Source organism: Mauremys mutica, chromosome 22 (assembly GCF_020497125.1).
Source record: "Mauremys mutica isolate MM-2020 ecotype Southern chromosome 22, ASM2049712v1, whole genome shotgun sequence".
NCBI classification, from domain to species: Eukaryota; Metazoa; Chordata; order Testudines; family Geoemydidae; genus Mauremys; species Mauremys mutica.
In genome coordinates, this window is record NC_059093.1 from 10,075,952 (window position 1) to 10,094,680 (window position 18,729).

At 41.3% G+C, this 18,729-nt stretch overlaps 1 long non-coding RNA gene across 2 annotated transcripts in view; it reads right to left on the reverse strand.

The window, feature by feature from the left end:
- Positions 1 to 518: 518 nt before the first annotated feature.
- LOC123354588 overlaps positions 519 to 18,729 on the reverse strand; it is a 174,044-nt gene continuing 155,833 nt past the window's right edge. For both annotated transcript variants that reach the window (XR_006574783.1, XR_006574784.1), the window contains exon 4: positions 519 to 2,065. This is a non-coding gene — a long non-coding RNA (uncharacterized LOC123354588). The remainder of the gene's footprint in view (positions 2,066 to 18,729) is intronic.

Sequence of the window (18,729 nt, forward strand, 5' to 3'; positions counted from 1 at the left end):
TTTCATGCCAGTTTATAGGTTACTGTTGTGCTCATTGTTCGTGAATTTGAAAGATTTGTCAACACCTCAGAAGCAAGAGGAGACAGGTCTGTAGCCAACCCCCACCCCTACTCCCACAAACCCACCTTCCACTCTAGAAACCACAGACAACACAGCAGTACAGCTACTGTTTTAACGTTTTATAGCAGCAGAGGAAGTTTGGTGCTAGAGGCAAGAACTATGCTGTTCAAAGAAAGGGCAACTCCCTGACTTGTTAAACACATGCAGGCATCACCTCAGCCAAGGTGCGAACCCACACATTTAAAACTCAGCCTGCTCTCCCAAAGATATGAAAGTTCCTTCTTTTCTGTGAGAAACTGCAGTAGTGAAATTAATTACAGGTATCATTTTATTCAGAACAGTCATCTGCATGCTAAATTCTATCCCACCAGGTTACAAAGTTAAATGATGGATTTACAGAGATTAATAGCTGCAGGAGGAGAGAGAAATTAAAGGGTATATACAAGAGTGATGTTTTCAGATGGGACTTGAACTGAGATGGAGAGCTGATGAGACAGAGAACTAGAGAAAGCCCCTACCAGAGAGAGCAAGCTGCAGTAGGAACCAAAGCAGTATGGCTGGGGACAGATGAAGCAAGAAGGCCAGTCCAGGTTAAGCAGAATGAGCAGGGAGGTGGGCAGAAAAACGCAAGGGGTGAAATCCTAGCTCCTTTGAAGTCCATGGCAAAACTCTCATTGACTTCAATGGGGCCATGATTTCACACAAGATATGTGAGACAGCTAGAGCAAGTCAAAGATGGATAGTTTAAACTGGACCTTGAAAAGCAATGGTGGCATCACTGAAGTTGCATGAGGCATGGCATGATAGATGCTTTGCATGTGTAAAGAGCTACTGGAATTAAATAAGTGCCAGGATCCAAGGGTCCACCATATTTCAGCTCCCATGTAAAAAGGCTACAGATAAGTTATTACAAATAATAACACTTTATTATTATTATGAGTAGCATCTAGAGGACCCAACCTAACCAGGCTACAATATACAAATAGCAAGAGTCAGTCACTGCACCAAATCACTTAGAATTTATGTAGACAAGATGAATAAAGGATGGAAGGGAAAATAAAGGTGAAGAGGACTGAAGTAACGTGACAAAAAAAAATCATACAACCGGAAAATGGCAGGGCTGGGACTAGAACACTACACTATATTGAACCCATTTGATAGATAGGGAAAACCACAGAACAGCAAAGTCAACTCAAATGAGCACCAAAACTGGGAACAGAGCTCAGACTTGACTAGATGAGCCTCTCAAAAAAAATTATTTAAACTTTTTTTCTGATGAAAAATGGCTTTTGACCGGACACAAAAATTTGTGAGAATTTGTTGAAAGTTTTCACAAAAGAATTGAAAACCAAAACATTCAATGTTTATTTTCTTCCATTTTTTGTGTGTGGAAGATAAAAACCGTTTTTGATCAGCTCTACTTCTGGCTACTAGCCCTGTGACCTATCATGTAGATGGTGCTGTCTCCCATCACACCCCAAATCACAAACATATGCACCTTCCCAGTGGGCCTCCCAGTAATCAAGACTCCCAGCAGAAAGTAACTAGGAGTGGAATTTGTTCTGTGGCTGCCCACTGACATTGTGATGGGGCAGGCCATGCTTCCACAGCATCAGAATGCATGTACCAGAGTTGAATATATTTGCATTGGCATCTCGTCGGCACTCTCTAAATATCAGTGCACTGAGAGGATTCAAGCAGCATTTGCTTAAGTGATTATATAATTACACTGCGATTAATGAAAATTATACTCTGGCGAGAGATTCTCAGGAACCTTGTGTTTCTGTGCCTTCTCCTAGTGGAGAAATGGATTGGAAAGGCCAGTTCCCTCTTGCTCTTACTTGCCCGTCAGCTCTTTCACTTTCTGCTGTGTCATCCAGCGCAGGCAGCTCTGGAGCTCGATTAGCATTGCATGTGGATTTGTTGCCAAAAAGCAGATTTGAAATCACACCAAAGAGCTCATGTTCTCTTCTAAAGATTCCATTGCTGCAATATTAAACATGGCCTGTGGGGGATAAGGAGAGGAATTAATAAATGTGTTTTTTGCATTGCTCAAAAGTAAATAAATAGATGAAAATGTATTCAGGGATGTTGATTTACTGCTACTGCTTAGTTCTTCAGTAGAATGATGGGATTGTAAACTCAGTGAATCAGAGCTGACTCTTCTGGAAATGAACCCAAAGGAATTTGGGCCAGTGCTCAGCAGCTGAATCAACCTGATGATGGAATTAGTGAGAGGAACCAGGATAAATGTAGAATGAGCTTGGCGGAAAGGCCATGAGAAATATTTAAGGGCATGCTGAGTAATAAACAGGGCCAGCTACAGCTCCACTGCCTGCTGTGTCCATCCCAGCCTAGGACAAAACCAGCCACAAAGCTGGCACTTTGGAACATCAGCATACCATGGGGTTCTGTTGCTTTACCACAAGCCAGGCAAAACAAACCAGTTTGTTTCATGACTTTGGACAAGATACTTACCCTTTCTCTGTGTTGGTCCCAAGGCCCCAGTCCTTTGTGATGCTCTGTAGTTGGTGCAAAGCAGACCGAAAGCTGGCTTCCTTTGGGTGGTTTAATGCTGGTTTATGAACTCATCCCCCAGTGCCCACCATAGGGGGTGTGGACAGGGAAAAGGGGTGTGACAGGATCACCCCAATTATTCCCAGCCGCTGGAACAGCTCCTTTGAGCTGCAGGCAGCAGGGCATGATGTGCTCATCTAAATTGCTCTGGAGAACCAGCTCTGCTCTGGGATAGGTTGGGATTAGGGGAGTGCAGAGATTACTTAAGTGGTACCAAGGCCTAGTGCAAGTCCTCTGTACACAGGTGAATTTCATCCTAAATTCACAACACTATCCACCATGGATATCTCAGCCAGAATGTCAGAATTTCCAGCCAGAATATCTCTGACTGTGACACAAACACACTCTGAGTTAGCAGAACCTTAGCACTGGCATTCCCTGCCTTTCAAACGTTTAGCTGTGCTACCTAAATTTCCCCTTGATATAATTTTATCCTATGGAATTATTTTTCTTTTCTTTTTTTAATAAAGTAGAGGGACTTTTTTTTTAATAGAAAGGCACACAAAAGCAGCCGTGTCCCCGCCCACCAGTAACTTCTTATTTTGTTGAACTCCCGTAACCTAAATATAATGGAACAGATTTTTCTAATTTTATAAAAAGCAATAGCTTTCCTCTCAGCTCCTGAGACCTTGTCTGCTGAGTTGCAGCATAGAGCAATTTTTTAAAACAGCTGAGTGATAAAACATCTGAATATAGGAATTTATAATGGAAAACACTGGCAGACCCTTAACTGGAGCATCTTCAACACTGCCCTCTGATAAATCTTACTTTCAAGCTGAATTATTTACAGGTAAATGGACAGAACTCTTTCAACAACAAGGTTAGGCCAATAAAGCACATTCACTGTATTTCCAGCCTGGGAAGATTATATGTGTTGTTTGATTGCTATGGTCCTTGGTAACTAAATTGGTGGGTATGTAGTTTAACAGATGGATGGGATGTTAGCTGCATTGGGCCAAATTTGCATGTGGTGTAAATAGACACAATTACATTTATGTCAATAGAGTAATGGCTGGATGTAAACCTTCATGCTTTGGGTCATAAACCAACTGATACTGGAGGACAGGAAAGGATGTCCCCTAAATGCAGGTTATTCTAGAATTGCCCAGAATAGGGGTTCTTGCAATTTCCTTTGAAGTACCTAATACTCACCGCTGTCAGAGACAGGATATTGATCTGATCTACTATGGCAATTCTCTTGTTCCTAGGTAACAGTGAGCTAAATTTAGCTTTTTCACACAGTATGATAGTAGACCACTATGGCTACCAAACAACTAAAATGAAAGATTAAAACAGGTAAGATATGTGGTTAATCAGCCATCTGATGTTATTGTGGGTTACAAAGCAAGCCCGTGGCAGACACAGAAAGGGAATACAGATCTCCTAATTTTTAGCCCTGAGTTTTAGCTACTAGATAATATGTTTCTATCTCTCTCTCTCTCCTTCCATCTCTGCATGGAGTAAATAGCCTGAAATCTCTTAACAACATGGTGAAATGTAGCATCTGTTTAACAGAGCAGAGCAACACCTTACAACAGCGCAGAGCAAGTAGTGCCAGGGGAAACTAGAATTATCACTCCTACGCTTGCAAAAAGTGCCACACAATCATTAATGACTACAAGGGGTCACAGCCTCAGATTCATGTCTTATCTGGAAGATGTCATTTCCATCAACGCAGAGTACCATGCTGGAGAACTAGATTGCTACTCACTGTGAAGGACGAGTGTGCATCACCTACTGAATAACCAACACCAGCTGGGTTTTCTTTGGAGGTATTCCATCCAAGTACTGATCACATCTGACACTCTATTAGTTCAGGAGAGATGAAAAGATCATAGCCTATGGTGGTGCAGGTACTGAAGCAATGGACACCTAATGCAAACATCACAAACAGAAACCAAGGACCTGGAGAGAATGTGTCACCCCACTGAGAAGAATGGATGTTTCTTTTTTTGAAAAACAGCTCAGACTTACCCTGGAGACAGAATCAGCCTTAAAGTGAATACAAGAAAGACTTTTTAAATCTTGTCAAGAGCTTACAAGAGAATGTCCCTTGGGAAATGGGCCATGGCTAAAAGTCTCCAAGGACAAACTAGCAGTATCTGTGACAAAGCACAGAAAGGAAAGGTTTGACCAATGTGCCAACAACAGGACACAAAGGGGAAGAAGATGCATTCATTCAGCGGAGCCTGGAAAGCAAAAAAAAAAAAAAAAAAAAAGCTCAGGCTTTAAAAACACTACCAGGCTGATGATTAATCAAAAGCTCCAAGTGTTACATTAAAGGACCTCACGTAACCCGTCAGAGGCACTTGGTAATGATTTCATCCTAAAGCACCGATAAATTAGAGGCGCCTAACTTCTGAATCTGAGGATCCCATTAAAATGATGAACAGCCTCTTGCAGGCTCTGTTATTCACAGGACAGGACGGATGAAGCCGACGTGTCCATCTAGCCCCTGGAGGAGAAACTTAAGGCTGGTCAGAACTCCTCAGAAGTTTAATGGAAAGACAGAAAATATTTTATATGCATGTGCAATGTAAAATACTAACCCAATGCACAGACACAGAATATGTTGTAATTCTGCAGGCAGCACAGGATTTATTCACATTTGCAAGATTTAGTCCTGGCACCACCATTACTCTCTCTTGGGTACTCTTCTACGAAGGATGCATCTACCTCATGTAGATTAATTCCAACAATTCAGGATATTTATTGTAGGTTTAATTTATACACTCCTCCACTTGCAAGTGTGAGAAATGGTGCAATCTGGCCATATATTGGGCAGAGATAGGGCCTGGGGGGCCAGGACTCTGGGATTCTTTTCCTGTCTCTGTGAATGTCTATACAACAGCTGAGTGGGTGCTTCCCACATGGGTAGACCAACATGTACTAGTTCTGATCAAGCTAACATGCTAAAATTAGCAGCATGGGCATGACAGCATGGGCAGTGGCTCAGACTAGCCTCTCAAGTATGTCCCCAAGGGATCAGGAGTGATTGTACTCAAGCAACTACCCTGAGCTGCCACTGTGGACACACTGCTATTTTTAGCATGTAAGCTTGAGTAGAGTTATCGTGTGTCTATCTACACATGCCAGGAATCATCCTTCCAGCTGCTGTGTAGATGTACCCTCTGTTACCGACTCATTTGGTATCTTTGGATGAAGGTGCTCAGATGCTGTGGTGATGAGGGTCATGTAAGACTTGTCAACTCACAAATATTGTACCACTTTAACTATACCAGTATAGTTATATCGGTACAATCCCCCTAGTGTGGATGCTTTTATATCAGTATAAAGGTGCCTTAAGCCATGTCTTCATTACAGACTGCTGCTGGCATAGCTATCTCAGGCCAGCTCTATGCTAGTGAACTTACAGTGGCACAGCTGTACTGATGCCACTTGTGCCGCTGTAAGATCGCTCGTATAGCTGCTCTATGTTGATGGGAGAGAGCTTTCCCATCAACATAATTAAACCACCTCCTACGAACAGCGGTAGCTCTGTTGGTGGGGGCAGTTCTCCCCCTGACATAGCACTGTTCACACTGGAGCATCTGTCTGTGTCACTTATGTTGCTCAGAGGGGTGTTTTTTCACACTCCTGAGCAAGATAAGTTATACCAACAAAAGTGCTAGTGTAGACATAGCCCCTAGTCGGGGTGTAAAAAGGTGTGATCCCTGACTGACATAGCTGTGTGGCAAAAGCCCCTAATGTAGACACAGTTATATTGATGAGACTGCACTTTTATTGTAGATGGAATGGCTATACTGGTAAAAGCACAGCTTTGCTGGTATAAGCTGAGTCCACACTAGGAGCACCATTGCTGGTACAGTATATTGATATAGCTTTACCAGTAAAACACTCCCAGTGTAGACATGTCCTTATACCAGTATAGTTAATTTAGTAAGGGAAGGGGAATAAGTTATACTGATGAAAGGCACCTTTATACCAGTACAACTGAGTCCACATTAGGGGTTGTACTGGTATAACCAACTCAGTTAAAAAAAATCACACTCCTAAGTGACACAGTTATACTAATACAAAAGCTATGTAGGCTAGGTTGACCTATTACTTTCCCCTCTCTGTGTCTTTGTTTTCCAGTCTGGAAAACAAGCAATACCCACTTTACAGAGGTGATGCAAAGCTTAATTAATAATGAGGAAGCACTTTGAGATCTTTGGATGGAAGATGTGCAAAGAGTTATTTTTAAGTTACTTGAATTTAAATGCTTTACATGTTTTAACAGTTGCTGCTGCTGCTGCCAGCCTCTGCCATTGCTTTTCTGAGTCCTCTTGCCTTTTTTTGGAAGAACAGTCCCAAACCTAGCAGGCTCTGCAGGATTGTTCCTCACACAGTCCAATGTGTCCAGTCTGGTTGCAAACTACCCAAGTAATGTGGCTTCCACAACTGCCCTTAGGGCCTGCTCTGACTTTCTTGTTAAAAACATTATCCCTTCAAAGCCAAGCCTGTGCTGACTTCGGTTCTTTTTTTCTACTAAGTCACTCTATCATCATAGAAGGCAGAGTGGGAGAATGCACATCAATGATTAGTGTTGGGTTTTTTCTCCTGGTAAACATCCATTCTAAATGTTTAAGAAGAAAAGTGTGCTAAATAGTAATGATTACTGAACTTTAATACAGTACTTTTAATAGAGAAGCTGAGGCACACAGGGAACCAGTGACTCATACAACATAATACAGCTGAATCTATCAAAGCCTTACATATATGGATACCATCACCATAGTACTTGAGCATCCCACAAAACCCCTGTGAAGTAGAGCTGTAATAGTGCCCCTATTTTACAGATTGGGGAACTGAGGCAGATAGCCAGACTAAATGACTTGCTTAAGATCACACAGTATGTCTGTAGCAGAGTAAGGAATTGAACTGAGGCCTTCTGAATCCTAGCCTAGCAACCTAGCCACCGATCAAGAGCAGAACCTGTTTCTCCGGATGCCCAGCCTTGTGCCTCATCCACTGAACCATGCTATCTAATTGAATGGCTGGAGGTTAAAGCCTGCTAAGGCTATTAAAAAGTGATTTCTCCACAGCCCCAAAGCCATTCACCATCCATGAACTTGAAATCCACAAAGCTTCTTCATTGGCTTTGTGCCTCGTACACTCCAGGTGAGCTTTAGAAAGGATAAACCACCCTGTCAAATAAGTGTATCTGATCAGTCTTACAGAGAATCAGTGTGTATATTTTATTTATTTTAAATGCCTGTGCAGACATTTGGTTCCTTTATGTTACAGCCTTGTCTGCAAGTCACTGATATACTCTCCCATTCACTCCCTCTACTGATATACTCCTGTTGTCCGTCCTTTCCTCCAGCTCACTCAAATGCATCCACGTTGTAGGCATCCCTCAGATACCATTACAGTAAGCTGCAGCATTATCGTATAAATTTATAATCAGAAGGCATCATCCCCCACTTCGTACGTAATTCAAACTCTCCCACACCCTGACAAAAGTTTTTTTTTTAATTTATAGAGTGAATTTCAGTCACAGTTAAAGTTAATTGACTTTTTTTTTTTTAAATCAAGGCCTGGGTTCCTAACTGTCCCACACAAACATTTGCTTTTTTTATCTCTTCTCTGTTTAGTCTAGTGTGAAATTGTTTTCCAGGTAGTGATTAATTCTGCTCTGTTTTTTCCCCCTTGTTGTATAATTTGCAGTGTTTGAGAAGTCTATACTAAACTGCAGCTTCCCTTTTATCAGCAGTGTTATTACAACTTTGTCAAACACAAGCCTTTACCATCGCCTGTCACTAGATCAGTTATATTCTCCCTTATTAGTTTTTATATCTGCTTTGTTTGTTTGCTTGTTTTGAGGTAACATCAGTTTATCTGAAAAAGATGGATGGCATGGCAAGGTGAGATATAGACTCATAGAAATGTTGGACTGCAAGGGACCTCAATAGGTCATCTAGTCCAGTCCCCTGCACTGAAGCAGGACTAAGTATCATTTAGACCACCCCTGACAGGTGTTTGCCTAACCTGTTCTTAAAAACCTCCAATGACGGAGATTATACAGCTTCCCTAGGTAATTTGTTCCAGTGTTTGACTACCCTGACAGTTAGGAAGTTTTTCCTAATGTCTAACCTAAATCTCCCTTGCTGCAATTTAAGTCCATTACTTCTGGTCCTGTCTTTTGTGGTTAATAACAATTTAGCACCCTCTTTGTATAACAACCTTTGGTGTACTTCAAATCTGTTTTCATGTCCTGCCTCAGTGTTCTCTTCTCCAGACTAAATAAACCCAGTTTTTTCAATCTTTCCTTTCATATTTTCTAGAACTTTAAACATTTTTGTTGCTCTCCCTGGACTTTCTCCAATTTGTCCACATCTTTCCTGAAGTGTGGTGCCTAGAACTAGTATTCCAATTGAGGCCTTATCAATGCTAAGTGGAGTAGAAGAATTACTTTGCATATCTTGCTTACAACATGCCTGCTAATACATTCCAGAATGAGGTTTCCTTTTTTTGTAACTGTATTACATTGTTCACTTATAGTTGGTTTGTGATCCACTATAACCCCACCACCACTACCACCCACATCTTTTTCTGCAGTCCTTTTTCCAAGGCAGTCATTTGCCATTTTGTATTTGTATTTGAGACCATTTCTCCAGTTTGTCTCGATCATTTTGAATTCCAATCCTGTCCTCCAAAGCACTTGCATCCCAGTTTGGTATCATCTGCAAACTTCATAAGTTTACTCTCTATGCCATTATCCAAATCATTTGTGAAGATATTGGGACAGATCTGTGCAGGCCTCCACACTATATGCCCTTCCAACTCAATTGTGAACCATTGATAACTATTCTCTGAGTATGCTTTTCCAACAAGTTGTGCACCAATCCTATAGTAAGTTTGTCTAGGCTATATTTCTCTGTATTCCCATTAGGAATGATTGCTAGGTGCTGGCTGTGATCTGCCTCAGTGTCTAAACAGTGGAAGGGGATCTTCCCTCTCATGGGAAAGGACTTGTTTCATATCTAGTGTGGGATCAGGAATAAAGTCTCCTGCCATGCTCATGGCACAGGGACCCACCTGGGACAGATAATTGGGTGTATTATATCCAGCAAACTGAAGATGTGGGAGGAATCAGTATACAGGGATAGGCTGATTTTATATTGCACGTAGAAGGCCTTGTCATAGTCTTTTCTCCCTAGTATTCACTGGCATTCAATCAATGCCCTTTGGTCCTAGGCCCAGAGGGTAGATCTCTCTCTCTCTCTCTCTCTTTTTTTTTTCCTGGACAAGACAGACCTTCATGGGGGAAGTAACAACATGACATCCACAATCTTCAGGCTTAGGGTACATGATCTAGGGGCTCTTTATGCTTAGAACTACCTTTGGGCGGTAAGAGGAAATAGTCTAGAGTGCTGATATAGCACCCACACTGAGCTGAACACTGTGCAGAGATGCAGCAAGACAAGTAGTTATATCCTGGTCCCACTGAGTGAATGACAAAACTTCCACTGACTTCACTTGGGCCAGGATTTCACAGATTGGTAGATGCGTAGACTCTAGGGCCAGAAGGAACCTCCATGATCATATAGTATGACTTCCTGTATGCAAAGGTGCAGAAGATGGATTAAAGCTTATCTCTTAGAAAAACATCTATTCTGGTTTTAAAGACTCCAAACAATGGTGAGTCCCCCACTGCCCTGATAAGCTGTTCTAATGTTTAATTAACCTCACTGCTAGGAAACTATGTCTTATTTCAAGGTGAAAATGTCAAACTTCAATTTCCGGGCACTGGATCTTGTTAAGCTTTCATCTGAAATATTGAAAAAAGCCCCCACTAACAGATATCACCCAGGGCCCTGCCCTAAAGAGATGTCAGTCTAAGAAACTGATCCTACTAGCATCCAAACAGGTAAGTAACCTTCCCATGAGTAATCATCTTGATTTCAGTAGAACTCCCCATGCAATTAAAGTTATTCGTTTGCTGGTGAGGGCTGGGACTACTCATATAAGTAAGGTCATTCACCTAGTTAAGTCTTTGCAGGGCTCTAAATAGTCAAAATCCAGCAGAAGAGAGGTGTGTGAGATGAAGACAGGTGTGTGTGTGAGAGAGAGAAAAAAAGGATGCAATATAAAAGCAAAACACGTCACATGCCTTATCAGCTTATTTGCTTCAAATCTTGTTTGCTTTGATTTCACTCTTTATAATTCTGTGTTTATATTAAAATGCAAATTAAGTACCCATTTCTCCCTAGCCTGTGTTCTTTTCCATTTGAGTTGCTTTTCCCCCCTTCTTTTTAACTCTGACTCATCTTGCCTGTAAAGTAAATCCACCCTTTGGGTGCTTTCCTGTTTAGTGTTGTACTTTCCAACATTGTGCTCTGTTTTAATCCCTGCTTATTATGATGTTTGTGGCTTTGTCTGGTTGTTTTCTGTTTTCTCTCTCTTGCTTTTAGTTTTTTCTGTTTGTATTTAAATCTTTTCTGTTTATCCCTTCCCCACTTTCCTTATATTAACCCTTCCTATTAGAACGTCTTCTGTTCCTCCTTTCTGATTCTGAACTCTGCTCTTCTCTTTCCTCCTGAGACCATGTAGCCTTTCTTCTTTGGTTCTTCCCATCCACTTTCAATTCTTCTTCATTCCCCCGTTACTTTGACATCACTGAAAATTCACACAGTTGGATTTCTGTCTGGTCCGAACCTATGAATGAACCTTGCTCCCATGTAAAAGACCATGCAAATGAATTGAGATCTATTCACAGAAACATTTGCACAAATCTATCAGTAATGAATGCTCTCCTAGACACTCAAAGCTGCCTTGTTTTTCCATACACACAGACAGACAGAGTACTTGCTTTGGAAGTTCTCTTCAACAGCCAGTAAATCAGCCTTTGCCTGTTCCTCTTCAATTTGTATGTTCCTGATACCCTAACTCACCCTCACTTCCCAAACAGTTCCACTGATTTCAGTGCAGCTACTTGCAGAGTGAGGTACTACTCAGCATGACTGAGGGTGGTAGAATCTGTCCCTTTGTAAGTGGAGCTCTTCAATCAGGTGTTTTGGTTATGAGTAATCAAGGGCCTGATTCAGGTTCAAAAATAGCGCTGTAAGGAGAAATTACGGCTGCCCTTGGTGGGCTCCCTGTCCACTGCTTCTCTCCAGAGTCAGTCACTGCACATGGCATGTGATATCTGAGCTTTTCAGAGGTGGCAAAATGGTGACTAGTCTCTGACAGGACAAGAGACCTGTCAGCCAGAGACAACTTGGCTTGTTACAGCCCAGCCCAGCCTAGCTGGGGAAGAATTGCTTTGATTCGCTCCATCAGTGCAGCAGTGGAACATTTGCAGGGTACTCTTCAAGTTACTCCCAATGAGAGCAGGGCTACATGAAGTACTTTCAATCAGAGCTGGACAAAACGTTTTTAACATATTTTTTTTGGAAAATGTGGATTTTTGTCAAAAACAAAATTTCTCATAAGAACATTTTTGTTTTTCATGAAAATGTTTGTGTTTTTGTTAAAAAAATGAAAATCAAAATCTTTGTTTTAAAATTAAAAAATATTGGTTTTATGGGTTTTCAGTTTCTCACTCGTTCAGTGATAATCTGAAATTATTCTCACTTCATCTTCAAAAAAATAAAAAAATGTTTTTCATTGTTGTCAAAAGAACAGGAGTACTTGTGGCACCTTAGAGACTAACAAATTTATTTGAGCATAAGCTTTCATGGGCTACAGCCACTTCATCGGATGCATGCAGTGGAAAATACAGTAGGAAGATATGTCAAAGATTTTCCAGGGGGGGAAATGTAATTTCCCAACCATCTCTATATACAATTTGTATTCAGAATGTTTATTGCTTTAATTATTGTTCTTCTATGAAATATCTGGGCTCATTTAGATGATCCCTGTTAGGGGACATCTGCAGTCTAGCTAATTGAGTAACTGGCTCTGGGAGATAGGGCCTTTTGCTAGCTCTGTCAACGCGAGTTCATAGTCTTTGCTCAAGTGATCATAGCACAAGACTGGGAAGCATGGCATAGAGTTTATAACTCCAGCTCTGACACTGACTTGCTGTGTGACCATGGGCCAGTTTCCCCATTTGTACAATGGGGATAACAACACATGCACAACTTTGTAAAATACCTTGAGTTCTATGGATGAACATCCTATATAAATAGAAAGGATATCATATCTCTCAGTTGACTGAATTTCCACAAACACTTTAGAATAGCTCTGGAAGCTGTTTCAGATCACAAGCAGGTATTGGCACCGTACTGTGCAATGTCCACAACTGTTGTGGCTATTGTATTAGAAAATCCAGTATGGCTTTTTACTTGGTCTTGTCCTGTGTGACCAGTTCAGAACCCAAGCAAGATGCAGCTGCATTTGGTGTCATATTGATGTTGCCTCATATTGGTATTGCCTTCTAACAGTTTTCTAAGCCAGAAAATACAGCATGTTTCCAATCCCATTATCACAAGCTCTCCATACCTGGAAGAATTGCACTTTGCTATCTCTGGTTGCACAGATATTACAGCCGGTGTAGCGGAAAAAGGCTTTGTTATGCGTATGGACTATTTATAGGTAGAGACTAAATGGCTCGGGTGATTGGTGTTGGGTTATATAGCTTTTAACCACATGGTCATCAGTGTGAATCTAGCCAAGGCAGTTGTGACTGAAAGCTGCTACCCTCTATGGCTGTTTGGTGGCCGATGTGAATTGAGTACAGTTTCCAGTGGACAAGAGTAATTGAACCACCCCACAATTGACAGTAATAAGAAATTTTGTTGTCAAATTCAGAAGAGGTGCCATGGGCTGAACAGGCCATGGAAAATTAATTCCTCTTCCAGATCAGAGCTGAGGCACATCACTGTTTGCAGGGCAGTGTTAGAAGCTCACACTGCTCTCTGTGCTGTACCAGCTATGAATAAAGAGAAAAAGCCAGCACCCGTGGTTGTCAGCCCAGAACCTTTCACCAGCATTAGTAGCTCAGTCCTGTACCAATTGAGGTCAATGGCAAAGCCTTCATTGATTTCAGTGGTGCAGAATCAGGCATTAAATGCACACCTCATTATGGGGATATAAGATCTGACAAAATAGAACAATTCACTTAATACAGTACTATGCCTTTGTTAGTGGTCAATCCTGAATGGCCCCCAAAATTCAATTAATAATAGTTTAACTTAACCATGAAATTGTATACCATGGGTACTGGGGCAAATTCATCCTGTCTCCAGCTAGTAATTAGATGATGCCCTGAGACATGAAGAATGACTCTAGTCAGTGAACTAACTGCAGAGGGCCTTTCCTCTCAGGTAATTGAGTCTTATAGTTAAGGCACAGGACTTGGAGATGGAAAATTGAGATTCTGGCACAGGCTTTCTTCTCCACTCTGTGTCTCAATTTCCTCAGTAGCAAAGTGGGGATAATGATATTCACAGTGAGGCTTCGTTCATTAATATTGGTAGAGCATTTTCATATCTTCAGATGGAAGTCAACTGGTACAGAGGAAAGCAGCATTACTGTATTGCTTACATTTCCATATTACAACATAAACAACCTCCCTGGAGGAAAGATGCAAGTTTAGAGTATTGATAGTTATTATTCTACTGAGTCAAGGAAAAAATACAATAACGGCAAATAGCCCAAAGCAAATATTTTATCACTAACTGTATTTTTCCCACCAGCATTAAACCATATCTATATATTTTCCCCTGATTCATATGATTTAAAAAAACCCCAAAAACATGACACTATACTACTAGGACAGATATCCTTTAGCAAGCAACACTATTCCCATAGCAGTCACTGACTGCAGCCTTTTCTATTGTGCCATTTAGAGAGGGACAGAGATTTATTTTGCACAGTGGCAGGAGAACTATTCATTAGGAGGCTGGATCCAAAGACCATTGAAGTTAATGGAAAGACTTCAGTGGGCTCCGAATTAGACCCTGTATCAGTATGGTGTCAGGCTAATGGTTGCTTCCATGGAGCCTATACATTTTTTTCCTAGCACCATCTGTATTCTTTTATCCTTCTCTCTCTCTTTATCACAATCTCACTGTCAGACAAATGTAGTCAGAGATGTTGGCAGAAAGATACTGTATATTTTCTAATATTTCATTTAAGATCTACTGGCAGTTGTTTTTGTTGTTTTTCTTTAAATGGAAAAGGATAACAATAAAATTAATTGACTGCTATCCAAATGATTCTGCAAACGGTTGTGCTAGAAACAGTGACTCAAGGTCACTCTGCAATCATCCTGTCCCTGTCTAATCCCACCATTTAATGCAGCAATTTACCCACATGGATGTTTATATTTTGAAGGTCACCAATGAAACCTTTTGTCATTTCAAAGACATGGTAACTGCTTGGACTGGCTCAAGTGGCCCACTGCAGAAAGTTGAACTGTGATACAAAATAGCACTCTGGGACTCCAGTTGAATTCACTGGGTTAGTCAAGTGAATCCTATATTCCATGGCAAGCATTCTCTTGCTTATATATATTATATATAAGCAGAGAATGCTTGCCATGAGGGGACTTTATCCAATACTTAAACCTCTCCTTCTGCTGGGAGAGGAAGGCACTCATTTGCCTCTAGGCAGAATTCATTGCAACTTACAGGGCCAGAAATAAAGATGACTTCCTCCTAATGAAGGGGAAAAATTGAATGCATTTCTTCTGGAAAAAGTAGAAGTGTGAAATTTAGTGTGTGAAATAGAAGAAAAACCTCTCAATTTTTGTATGAATTTTCCTGCACGTTCTTTACACTATGTAAAGATCATTAACGATCTGGAGGATGGTGTGGACTGCACCCTTAGCAAGTTTGCAGATGACACTAAACTGGGAGGAGTGGTTGATACGCTGGAGGGTAGGGATAGGATACAGAGGGACCTAGACAAATTAGAGGATTGGGCCAAAAGAAATATGATGAGGTTCAACAAGGACAAGTGCAGAGTCCTGCACTTAGGACGGAAGAATCCCATGCACTGTTACAGACTAGGGACCGAATGGCTGGGCAGCAGTTCTGCAGAAAAGGACCTAGGGGTTACGGTGGACGAAAAGCTGAATATGAGTCAACAGTGTGCCCTTGTTGCCAAGAAGGCTAATGGCATTTTGGGTTGTATAAGTAGGGGCATTTCCAGCAGATCAAGGGATGTGATCATTCCCCTCTATTCAGCACTGGTGAGGCCTCATTTGGAGTACTGTGTCCAGTTTTGGGCCCCACACTACAAGAAGGATGTGGATAAACTGGAGAGAGTCCAGCGGAGGGCAACAAAAATGATTAGGGGGCTGGAGCACATGACTTATGAGGAGAGGCTGAGGGAACTAGATTGTTTAGTCTGCAGAAGAGAAGAATGAGGGGGGATTTGATAGCTGCTTTCAACTACCTGAAAGGGGGTTCCAAAGAGGATGGCTCTAGACTGTTCTCAGTGGTAGAAGATGACAGAACAAGGAGTAATGGTCTCAAGTTGCAGAGGGGGAGGTTTAGGTTGGACATTAGGAAAAACTTTTTCACTAGGAGGGTGGTGAAGCACTGGAATGGGTTACCTAGGGAGGTGGTGGAATCTCCTTCCTTAGAGCTTTTTAAGGTCAGGCTTGACAAAGCCCTGGCTGGGATGATTTAGTTGGGTTTGGTCCTGCTTTGAGCAGGGGGTTGGACTAGATGACCTCCTGAGGTCCCTTCCAACCCTGAGATTCTATGATTCTATGTTTGCACCCATACACAGACTCTGAGCTCTTTGGGGGCAGAGACCAGTTTAATTATTTATATAGCACCTAGAACAATGGGATCCTGATCTCTCGAATGCGGTTCTTGAGCACTACTGTAATATGGAGAGACAAACATCTTCAGAAATGACTAGTGATTTGGGGTACCTCAGTTTTGGGTACCCACCTTAGGATACCTTAAAGGGACCAGATTTTGAGACAGTGGTTGCTGAGTACCTCTTGGAAATTAAGCTCCTTTAAGGGGGCATGCAAAAATTGAAGCTCCCATAATCACTAGTCACTTCTGAAAAGCTTAGCTATAACAAATAATCATTTTTTTGTGAAATTTCACAAAAATGGTTGTTGCCTGTGATAAGTCACAAAGGTGCATAGTTTTTGTGCTGATAACAAGCCTATTCCAAAATGGGCTTGTTTTCACTATAATCATTGCCTCTCAGCGCCAGCATTTTGCAACAACTTCACAAAACTCGAATACGATTGTAATTTGCAACAAACAACAACAATAACACGGTGAACATGTTAAAATGACAAGCCCTTTGAATTTCACTTGTAAATATTTCGTTCACCTCTAGGGTTGATTAAATTAATGGGCCTTCAATAGAGCTACATGGATTTAGACCAGCTGAGGAAAAGGCCTACTATATAAACATATAACTGAAACAAACCACAGAGTTCTGCATGGCTCTAATAACGTGTTACACTTTTGCTGCAATGTCCTCAAAAGCAAACATGGTGAAAGCAGAAAGCAAGAATCCTATTCACTAGAAAAATTGTCTGTGATGAAGAGCTGGACTTGTTAGGAGTTAAATTTAATGTTGATAATGTCACATGTCTGATGCGAATCTAAACATTTTTATTTGATCAGTAGTAATGACATGGAATCTCTACAACTAATGTTCACTGTATCTGTTGCAATGATGCCATTTTTTATATACTCTTTTTAAAAAAAAAATATTTACAGCCAAGGAACATTTAAAAAGAGCTTCTAAAGGGGATTTAGAGATAACCGACTGACCCTGGGAGTGTTTCCCAGTCTAACCAGGCTTGGAGAGATAGTCAGTCAATAATTACTCCTTGGGCTTGGAGCCCGACTGGATTACTGGCTGACTAAACTACTTAACAAAAGCACTTTGTGGTGTCTGAGCTGGAGCATAAATGGTATTCAAGCAATACAGCTTTATATCACATCAATAAGGTACCAGTGTGCTAGGCTGTGGTGTATCAAATGCATTTTTGAATAAAAGAAGGAAGAAACAAAGAGTTTTTTTCCATTGTAAAGCAAATACCAGTTATTTTCACAGAATCACTTCAGCTTCCTGGAAACTAAATAGTAATTGCAGTGCACTGAATCCAGAAGGGACTTTCATTTCATTTTACCATAAATTAGAGACAGCCCAGAGCCAGATTGGAACAGGCCTAAACTTTGGCGAAGTCAAGAATCCAAACTTGGATTCAAATTAGCTTTATTATTTGTTCTATAGTAGCATCCTAGGCTCCCTCAACATCCAAGAGCTATTGTGCTGGGTGCTGTACAGACACACAGGATGACATGGTCCTTGCTCCAAAGGGCTTACAGTTTAAGGCTCCAACCTGCAAATATTTATGTGCATAAATTTACTGGCATGTATATGCAATCCATGGAGCTCAATGAGGCTAACTCACATATGTAACATTGTTCATGTACCTAAGTGTTTGCAGGATCATGGCACATTTTGAAAGAAAACATAAGTGAGAGTAACAAGCAATAGGTGAGAAAGGTGGAGTGAGGGAAGGGGACGTAATGGAGATAAGATCAAATGGCTATACATGCTTATGTCCCACTGAAGTCAATGTATGCTTTACTGAATGGGGATTAGACTGGGGTGACTATATTTCCCAAAGGGAAAATGGCACACCGTGTGCGGTTAATCCAAGCCCCCACTGCCCGTGGGGCTGGCATTGCTGCTTGCCCAAGCCCTGTCTGCCCCCCACGCAGGGCTGGCATCACCGCTTGCCTCCTGCATGTTCCTCCACACCCTACTTTTGCTAAAAAGGTCAGGACAGCTGGGATAAGGCTTAAAGGGACTGTCCCAGCCAAAACAAGACGTATGGTCACACTTGGATAGACATAAGGATGTGCTTAAGTGCTTTGATGAATCAGAGCATTAGCATACAAACTAATGGTTCCAAACCACCTGAAAGGTTCCCCCACCTTTTATTAATAGATAAGTAGTGTCAGTTTTCCCTGATTGCCATTCAGCCTAGCCGTGGTTAGCTTTTCATAGGCATCACAGCAGATCGGATATTGATGTGAGATTAGAAGGTGCAGAAGATACATATCATACCTTACATATCTAGGGCCAGATCCTGTGCTGGCATAAATTAGAATACAGTGATTTACACCAGATGAGGATCTGGAT